Source organism: Pleurodeles waltl, chromosome 5 (genome assembly GCF_031143425.1).
Source record: "Pleurodeles waltl isolate 20211129_DDA chromosome 5, aPleWal1.hap1.20221129, whole genome shotgun sequence".
NCBI lineage: Eukaryota > Metazoa > Chordata > Amphibia > Caudata > Salamandridae > Pleurodeles > Pleurodeles waltl.
This window is the reverse complement of record NC_090444.1, coordinates 56,342,371-56,352,622: the sequence shown is the minus strand read 5'-3', so window position 1 is coordinate 56,352,622 and position 10,252 is coordinate 56,342,371.

The following is a 10,252-nucleotide window of genomic DNA, read 5'->3' as shown; positions in this document are numbered from 1 at the left end:
CCCCCTTACTGGAGAACTTCAGAAAGCAGCTCAAGACCTGGATTTTTGACTGCCATGTCCCACTGGGCCTGACCCACAGCACCACCACAGTGCCTGGAGACTCCCCCTGGGTGATAATCCTGCGCTCAAAAGGAACCACCTGATTGATTGATGCCCCAGGGACAACCGTCTCCACTCAGATCTATGCATAAACAAACCATCTGGGGACCCTTATCCAGAGGCAAAACCACTGGGGAGGGCACATTGTCCGCCCCCATGCCTATCTGGGGAGGTTGGGTGCCATAGCTTTTTTATGTATGCCAGTAGCCAGTGAAGGCAGGGGACTTATTGCTTCTGTCTGTGGGCTAGAGCCAAGGAACAGTTGTGGCTCCCACTACAGGAAGGGTGCTCTTAACTGCCCCAATTGGAAAAAGAGGTTGTGGGTGTCAAAACCCTACTGAACAAGTCCATAATATTAAAAGAAATACAAGTAACGTGGAAGCCACTTATTAAATATTCATCACCTGGTGGCAGAAGTGCCACAAAAGCATTAGTGATGACACTTTCAATGGAAAACCTGCTTCCTTGTAGACATCAGCAGAATGCAGAAACACCACCAACATTTTGGAAATGTGTTGTGGGTGGGGAACTGCATGGATTGCAGCCTCCCTCCAGAAGAGGCCCCAACAAAAGTCACCTTAACTCTCCCATATAGTTTTAATTATGCCACTGGTAAGAGGTTTTGCTACTTTTCAAAGCTTTCGAGCAGCTTTGGCCCATAGGCTCTAGAATGTGAAGACCTCTATTGAGGGGTCCTATAGCTGCAGAAGCACTTTAATAAAAGTAAAACAAACTCCATGTCATATTTTTTTTTAATGTAATGTTTTGTTGACAATATTAATAATTAACAATGCACAGCTGTATATTGCTATGAAAAGTACTTAATATTGGCACTGTTCCAAATTGATTTCAACGGTGTTGCAGTGGTGAACTATAACATGTTAACATGTTTTCTGCATTTGCTAGTAGGATGATAATATGACACAGCCGAAAGGCATGTCTTCTTGATACTGATAGTCAGAGAAAGCTAATAGGTCTGCCTTACTGAAACTGACACCCTCTTGTATGACATTTTGTGTAGTATAGGCAAAGAAAATTATAATTATATGATTTAGGACTTGCTAGGCCTGTACAGTATTATGAGGGTAAGGCTAAAGGTATTTCCATCTACCTTACTGCACTTTTTTCTGTAATTCATTATACTAGGTATAACCTCCACCATCAGTGATGGAATAAGTGTGGTCATAGCACCATAGCAGTGTACATTTTACTTAGGACAGCTATGTATAACTGGTGAATTTCAGTGTTTTTTCTGTTTTTAAGTTGTTTGTTTTTTCTATTTAGAAGACCTGTGTATAAGACCACTTTAACCTAGGTTGCTTACAGTGAATTCCAAGATTTTGTACTGAAAGTTAAAATAATACTACCTTACTTACATATAACTTCACTTTAAAATCAGTTTCTTTTCAGTGAATTTCTGCTTTTTTAAAGTAGTCACCCCCTTGCGCAGCCTTAGGCTGTACCCAGCAGGAGGTAGACTGTATGGTCTGGCAGAGCACCACCACACGTTGGTGCCAAACTCCCCACACATGTAACTTTCAATCATGTATGTCATGGGTTGGATGCAGGGGCTGGCATGTGGTCATGCTGTGTGCCAACCCCCATGGGTGGGAAAATCCCTGTCACACATAACCTTTACACCTGTGTGTTAGAAATTGTTTTTTTTGGTTGGCAGTCAGGTTACCCCCTGTCCAAGAAATGACCCTCACTCTAGTCAGGGTAAAAGAGAATCACCCTCAGTTAACCCCTGCTCACCCCCTTGGTAGCTTGCACGAGCAGGCAGGCTTAACTTTAAAAGCAATGTGTAAAGTATTTGTACCAACACACACAGTAATACAATGAAAACACTACAAAATAACACAACACAGATTTAGAAAAATAGTTAATATTTATCTGAACAAAACAAGACCAAATAGGATAAAATCCACAACATACAATTAAAAAATATGAATTTAACACTTAAAAGCATGAAAACAGTGCATTGAGGCACAAATACTGCAAGTTGGTATTATGCGATGTCGTGATGGAGCTGTTTCCTACAATGCACCGCCAATGGCGTTGTTTACGGAGTTGTTCGAACTCCAAGTACAGTACCTTAAGAAACAAATAGAAAACAGGCTGATGCACGGAGTTGGGGAGAGCGGTGTTGCTGGGTCCAATGCTACATCAGTTATGGTGCCACGGGACAGAAGGACAGAGGCGTCACGCAGCGGGGTCGGGCCCTCACTACAGGTCAGTTTAGGTGAAGCGGTATCAGATGCAAAGTCGGTCCCTTCGTTCTGACAGATGCAAAGTCCGGCGGAGTCACGATGTTGCAGGGCAACCTCACCGGGTTGTGATGATGTCACAGGGCTGCAGGCGCTGCAATGCCATGGGGCCGTCATGGATGTTGGACTTACGACACGCCAGTGTCAGCGAAGTCGGGAGGGATCAGCAGCTGCAGCGATGTGAGGCCTACAGGGTTGTCAGACTTCTACAAGGTCAATAGCCTTGGGGCAGGTGGCGTTGTAGTTCCGGGGTAGTGCCGTCAGCTTACTGGGTCATCAGCATCGCACTCAGTGAGGTCCACGGCCTCGGAGCAAGCAGCGTCATGGTTCCAGTCAGCAGCATCTTTTGCGAAGTCGCACAGCATCGTCCAACGTCGTTAGACTGGTTTCTGTCCAGGAATTCACTTCCAGGGGTCCAGGAACTGGAATGGCACCCTCTTGCAAGCTAGAGTCCACAGCAAGTAGACTCAGGTCTGGCTGGTGAAGCCTTTGCTGTCCCTGAGGTTTCAAAACAGGAGGCAATCTCTAATCCAAGCCATTAGAGTTACTTCTCAAGCAGGAATATACCACAAGGTCCAGTCTCCGTCCCCTTACACAGGCAGAAGCAGCAACTGCAGGATAGCCGAACACAGCATAGTCACAGGCCAGGGCAGTACTTCTCCTCAGCTCTTCTCCAGGCAGAGGTTCCTCTTGAATCCTTGAAGTAATCTAATTTTCAGGGGTTTTGGGTCCACTACTTATACTCCTTTCTGCCTTTGAAGTAGGTACATTTCTAAGAAAAGTCTCTCTTGTTTGAAAGCTCCTGCCTTGCCCAGGCTAGGCCCCAGACACACACTAGGGGGTTGGAGACTCCATTGTGTGAGGGCAGGCACAGCTCTTTCAGGTGTAAGTGACCACTCCTCCCCTGAGCACAGATGGCCCATCAGGATATGCAGGCTACACCCCAGCTCCCTTTGTGTCACTGTCTAGAGAGAAGTGCCAACAGTTCAACTGTCAAACTGACCCAGACAGGGAATCCACAAACAAGCAGAGTCACAGAACGGTTTAAACAAGAAAATGCCTACTTTCTAAAAGTGGCATTTTCAAACACACAATCTAAAAACCAACTTTACTAAAATATGTATTTTTAAATTGTGAGTTCAGAGACCCCAAACTCCACATTTCTATCTGCTCCTAAAGGGAATTTGAGCTTTAATAACATTTAAAGCTAGCCCCTATGTTAACCTATGAGAGAGATAGGCCTTGCAACAGTGAAAAACGAATTTGACAGTATTTCACTGTCAGGACATGTAAAACACATAAGTACATTCCCACCTTTAACATACACTGCACCCTGCCCATGGGGCTACCTAGAGCCTACCTTAGGGGTGCCTTGCATATATAAATAGGGATGGTTTAGGCTTGGCAAGTGGGTACACTTGCCAAATCGAATTGGCAGTTGAAAACTGCAAAGTCGCTGCAGTGCAGGTCTGAGCCATGTTTATAGGGCTACTAATGTGGGTGGCACAACCAGTGCTACATGCCCACTAGTAGCATTTAATTTACAGGCCCTGGACACCTCTAGTGCACTGTACTAGGGACTTACTAGTAAATCAAATATGCCAATCATGGAAAGCCAATTACACATACATTTCACATAGGAGCACTTGCACTTTAGCACTGGATAGCAGTGGTAAAGTGCCCAGAGTATCAAAGATAGCAAAAACAGAGTCCAGCACACATCAACAACTTGGGGAACAGAGACAAAAAGTTAGGGGGGACCACACCAAGGATGCCAAGTCTAACAATGTGCAACATGGATTTGGCCACAGGGCCCAGCCTGATGTAAACCTCATGGCCAGCCCCTATTGTTAAACAACCCTACCTGAATGCTCAACCTCCCACAGACTCTAAAACCACACTTTACTTTTTTAATGTTTTTTATTAGTACTGTTGCACTCCCATTGTAGCTCAGAGTCGTCTGGGCTGTCTGCTGCAGGCGTCCCACATGACCACAAGGGGTTCTTGTGGACTTCTGCAGGAGCTTTTGACTGCTCCTTCAAAGCTCTTCAGTGCATCAGGACCACTGACTCCATAATACCAAGTAGGCTAATGAGGAAAAAAGCCTTCACAGATTTCTATGTTTTGGTCCCACCGGACTCCTATGGGACCAACCATACTGATATCTTTATATTTTGAACTTTCATGTCTCAAAAACATCGCAGCACATTTTCTCAAAATCATGAAAATATCATACTTTCTGGGTTAAGATCTTTATATAGTCGCCACTAGGTAGTTATAGTTAGGACCATGTCTCCATAGAACTAGAGCTATTTAAGGAAACAAAAACTATAGATATCTAGGGATGCAGCTCCTCCACAAATCTACTGCAGGTCAATCCACAGATCCACCCACCACAGGAAGAATCTAAATGGCTGGCCACAATCTGGTAGGGAGATTGTGGCCACCATTTTGCTTTATTGGGAAATGGTCCCCGGGGTTGAAATGAGGGGGACAATGTACAAGATGGGGTCAAGGAAGAGGTCCCTGACCCCAGGGGGATCATATAAAGGTGCCTTAGATATACATAACTTTTAAAAAATGCATAAATAATATTTTTTAAGTTTTCTGAGATCTGATGATCCCCAGCAGGTCTTAGAGTGGATTTCGGTGTAAATCCACTGGTGTATCTACAGATCTTGTAAAACTTCAACAAATATGTACAAATGCTTATACAGACTTTTGGCATCCCTCTACACACTCTCACACTCAGTCAGAGACACTGTCACACCCAGTGTCTCAGCCAGACACTCACTCTCACATGCAGCTTCACAGCCAGACACACTATTTCATACCCAGCCTCACATCCAGACATAACCCTTTCACACCCAGTCTGACATTCTAATACACCCTCTCACAACCAGACAGACACTATCACAACTGCTCTCATAACAATACAGACACTCTCACACCCACTCTCACACCCAGATGGGCACTCTCTGTAGGAAAGTACCCTCTTTCTCTGCATTGTTACCCTCTTTTCTGCCTGATGCCAGCGTGTTTAATTGTGTTCACTGGGATCCTGCTAACCAGGACCCCAGTGATTATGCTCTCACTCCCAAAACTCTGTATTTAATCCCACAATTGGCATACTGGCCTTCCATCCATCCTAGTTTATGGTACCTAGGTACTCAGGGCATTGGAGTTGCAGGGGATCCCTATAGGCTGCAGCAATTATTCTGTCACCTATAGAGAGCCCATGCAAAGGGTTCTGCAGGCCTGCCATTGCAGTCTGCGTGAACAGGGTGCATGCACCCTTTTTCACTATAGATCAATGCACCAGGTCACTATAAGTCACCCCTATGGTAGGCCCTCTCAGCCCAGGGAACAGGATGCATCTACCTGTGTATGAAGGCACCCCTGCACTAGCAGAGGTGCCCTCACAAACTTCAGAAAACTTTCCTGGACTTTGTGAGTGCAGGAACGCCATTTTACGTGTGTACTGGACATAGGTCACTACCTATGTCCAGCTACATAATGGTAACTCTGGATCTAGGCATGTTTTGTATCAAACATGTTGGACTCATCCCCCAATATTTTTGTAAGTATTGGTTGCATGATTCCAGGCACTCTGGGAGTTTCTTAGAGGACCCCTAGCATTGCTTCCACATCCTTCTGAGGTTTTCTAGGCAGCCTGAGCTGCTGCCACCCCTCAGACAGGTTTCTGCCCTCCTGTTGCTTGACCAGATCAAGGCCAGGAAGGCAGAGCAAAGGATTTCCTTTGGGACAGGGGTGCTACACCCTATCCCTTAGGAAATAGGTGCTAAATGGCTTAAGAGGGGTAGCTTCCCCAAGCCAGTGGTATGCTTTCGAGGGCAACTTTTGGTGCCCTTCATGAATAAACCAGCCTACACCAGTTCAGGGACCTCCAGTCCCTGCTCAGGCACAAAACAGGACAATGGAAAGGGGAGTGACCACTCCCCTGTCCATCAGCACCCCAGCGGTGGTACCCAGAGCTCCTCCAGAGGGTCCCTGGGTTTTGCCATCTTGAATCCAAGGTTGACAGGGAACTCTGGGAGCATCTGAGTGGCCAGGCCAGGCAGGTGACATCAGAGCCCCCTCCTGATAGGTGGTCCCCCAGCTAGGTGACCAATCCCCCTTTCAGGTCTCTCTTTTGGGTGATTCCTCAGATTCGACTTGCAAGATTCCAGCAAGATCCCTCTGCATCACTTACTTCTACCTCTGACCAAAGAAACTGCTCCTGGACTCTCTAGGACCCGACAATCTGCAACAAAGACAAAGACTTTGCCTACAACATTGTTTCTCTGGCCCCTTCCAGCTTTTGCAACATTTCCCCGGTTGTGCATCCTCTGCAGAGAGCCCGTCTTCAGTCTGCACAGGAAAGAAGAAGGAATCTCCCTTGAAGTGAAGGAGTCACTCCCCAACATCTGCAGGCAGCAACAGCAACAACAACTGGCTGCTTGAATCCCCTCTCCTGCTGAGCTGCGTGGATCCTGCAACAAAGGAAGTGGTCAGAAGTGGGTCAGACAGTCCTCTCTACCAGCTGTCCAGCTTGGGTGGAGGTAAGCCCTTGCCTTCCCACGAAGGACAGTACCCCTGTGCACTGCAGCCTTTGCAGCTGCCAAGGCTTGTTGACACTTCTTCCAAGGGGTCTTCAGTCTTCCTGTAGCTCTAGCTACTAGCACTCCTTCCTGTGATGCACAGCAACCTGAGTGGCTCTCCTGCATCTTGGGACTTCTTTTTGTAGTGCTGCATGGGCTCCATTTGCACCTTCTGTGTTCCCATCCTGTGGGACGTCTGTGCATGTTGCCTATGCTTCTCTGGGCTCCCTGCGATGCTGAGGCCCCCTCTGACTCCACCTCCCAGGTTGAGTCCTCCTGGACCTTGCTGGTCCCCGGCAGCTCCACTTTCCACGAACCGCGAGTCTTGCCTGTGCCAAGGCTTGTTGGTGGAATCCAGACAAGCAAACCTGACTGCAATCTTCCTTCCGGCCTGGAATATCACCTGCATCCTCTAAGAACTCAACTCTATCTCCAACTCCAGGGCTGCAGTGCTGACTTTTCTTCCTCACCGTCGACCAACTCCTGCTAACTTCAGATTGGTGGGTAGGGGCTCCTGCCCCCACTGGACTCTGCTGTGTCTTCTGGGCTCAGTCCCCTCTTTCCACAGGTCTTCCTCCTCAGGAATCCACCGTTGGTTTCTTGCAGTCATCTCTGGGTTTTGCAAGTCTCTTCTTTTCTTCTAAGTTGGTGTTCTGGGGAAATTCTAGTAATTTACTTCTGCTCTCCTGGCTGTTGTGGTACTTACCTTTGTGAGTTCCTGGTACCCCTATCAACCCTCTACACACTCCATTTACCTGGGTGGGGGTGACACTCTTGCATTCCATCTTTTTAGAGTATGGTTTGTGCTCCCCTTAGGTCCCCTATTCTCTATTATGTTTTATACTATTTTGACTGTTTTCTAAATATTCTTATGCCTATTTCTGATAACTAGTGTATATAACTTGTGTATTACTTCACCCCAAGGGAGTATTGCCTCTATAGTGATTTTGGTGTTGTATTACCATAATAAAGTACCTTTATTTTTGTAACACTGAGGGTATTCTTTCATGTGTATAAGTGAGGTGTGACTACAGTGGTATTGCATGAGCTTTGCATGTCTCCTAGATAAGCCTTGACTGATCACCCACAGCTACCTCCAGCAAACCTGGCTTCTAGACACTACCTACGTATTACTAATAGGGGATACCTGGACCTGGTATAAGTGTAAATACCTTAGGTACCCACCACACACCAAGCCAGATTTTTACACTCTCACACCCACTGGTGCACCCGGACAGACACTCTCACACCCACTGTCACACCAAAACAGACACTCTCACACCCAGATAGGCATTCTGACACCCACTCTCACACCCACTGTTATACCAACGCAGACACTCTCACAACCATTGTCACACCCAAACTGTCTGCTACTGCGGCGATTTGGCAGTAATAGTGCCAAGATCTAAATCAGGCCCCATGTGGCAAATGTAATGTTGAGTCACCTATATTCATTACATCGTCAACAAACGTGATAACACAAAACACTGTTGAAAGATAAGGCATTCTATTCATACAATACTTTATTATACTATCTTCCATACAACAGGGGTGTGTCTAACTGAGACTGTGATGAATGGTGGCTGATGTGATGGATACATATCTTTAGTTACTATCTTTATAATTTCAACCAAGGCTTCACACTGATAAGTCCTTCTTCTTTTCTAAGAAATTCTGAGACTTATAGGATGCTCTTCCTACTGAAAATCCATGGGTGAGGGCATCACGCAATTCTCGTTGGTGATATTTTTCCCCTGGTGATATTTTTGCATCATAAAGTCATGTAATATTTCTGCAAATGTTGTTTTATTTATAGAGAAGTCTGGTGTGTGCCCTACAGTAAACTTTACCTGCATGATGAGTCCTCTGCCCAGAACATGCGACCATGATACTGACTGTGTTGGGGTCCAGAAGTGCTGCCAGCATGGCTGTGGCTTTGCGTGTACAGACCCTGTGACAGCCACAGTACTAATGCAAGCCTGTCTATGAACAGGGCACAGATTCACTGCTCTGATCCTATTACAGCTTGTTAGATAATGTGATGTGTTGATGTGCACACCATAGAGCTCTCCTTGGAAACTGCAAGCTGAATCCCAGTGGTCCGTAATCTAACTTTAAATTTACAAAATTACCAAGTGTATGCCTAATTATAGCCTCATTGCAAGTTTTGGGAAGCTCATAGACATTCCATATGGAGTATTGCTCATTATTCAAATGTACTCGTTACCATTCCAAAATAGTTATCAGTAGAAGCCCTGCTTTAAATGTGGGGCTCTTGTTAGATGGAATCAAAATTGTTTCTTAATTGATGTGGTAGTCTTGCATCTGGTGTGGGATCTTTCTACTAGCTGTGAAAAGATTTGAACTGGAGCAAAGCACTGAAAGTACACAAAGTGGAAAGAAGGAATAAACTGCCATCTGAAGATACAATGCCCAATCCTATCACAATAGCATACAATAATGTCTCAACTGTATCAACCAAAATAGCTTTGCAAAGTAAATTATTAACAATAAGAAAAAGGGAAACACACAAATCAAGTTACTGAGGTCATATTTACAAGATCAGAAAGACAATATAAAGCAGCATAAGCAGCTGTCTGAATCATATGCAGTAAATAACACATGAACACGTTACGAGGTGGGCAAAACGCTCCCAACTCAAATAGAAATGCAGACTCTTCTTGGCAATCCAAAGACAGTATGTACTAACTGTTGTGACAGGGAGAAGATCACTACAGACTGCACCTCAGCACCCTCAAGCTACCTAAGCAGTTTATCTCAAATGCCTGTTCCCGCAGGCAGACCTTTTTATACAATTCAATACAAGGCTTTATTCCACATAGTAAATAATAGTAATTTGTAAGTTACAAATTCAAGGCAGAAAACACTTAAAGACATGTGACTGTATAACCCTGAATTCCTGAACTAAACCATTAGACATTTCATTAACCATTTAACAATGCTTTTTGACAGGGCATGTTTTTTGTCTAAGAACGCATGGGTGTTTCATAGTAGATGTGCACTCCTTAGATTGTGTGCTGGCAGCACTGTGTGCCTGAGGGCTCCGTGTGCTCAGAATGTAGGCCTATATAAATGAAGATTAGCGCACAATTGCGCTAATGCAGTTGTGTCATTTTTCTCAACGCTGGCTAACACCATTCCTTAAAGCCATCCGTGTGTCATATTTATGGAATGACGCACAGTGGCACTAAGGAATGGCTAGCAAAAAAAAAAAGACGCTAGTCGGGGTGGCTTCAGGGGGAATGGCGCTAGTGGGTCAGAAAT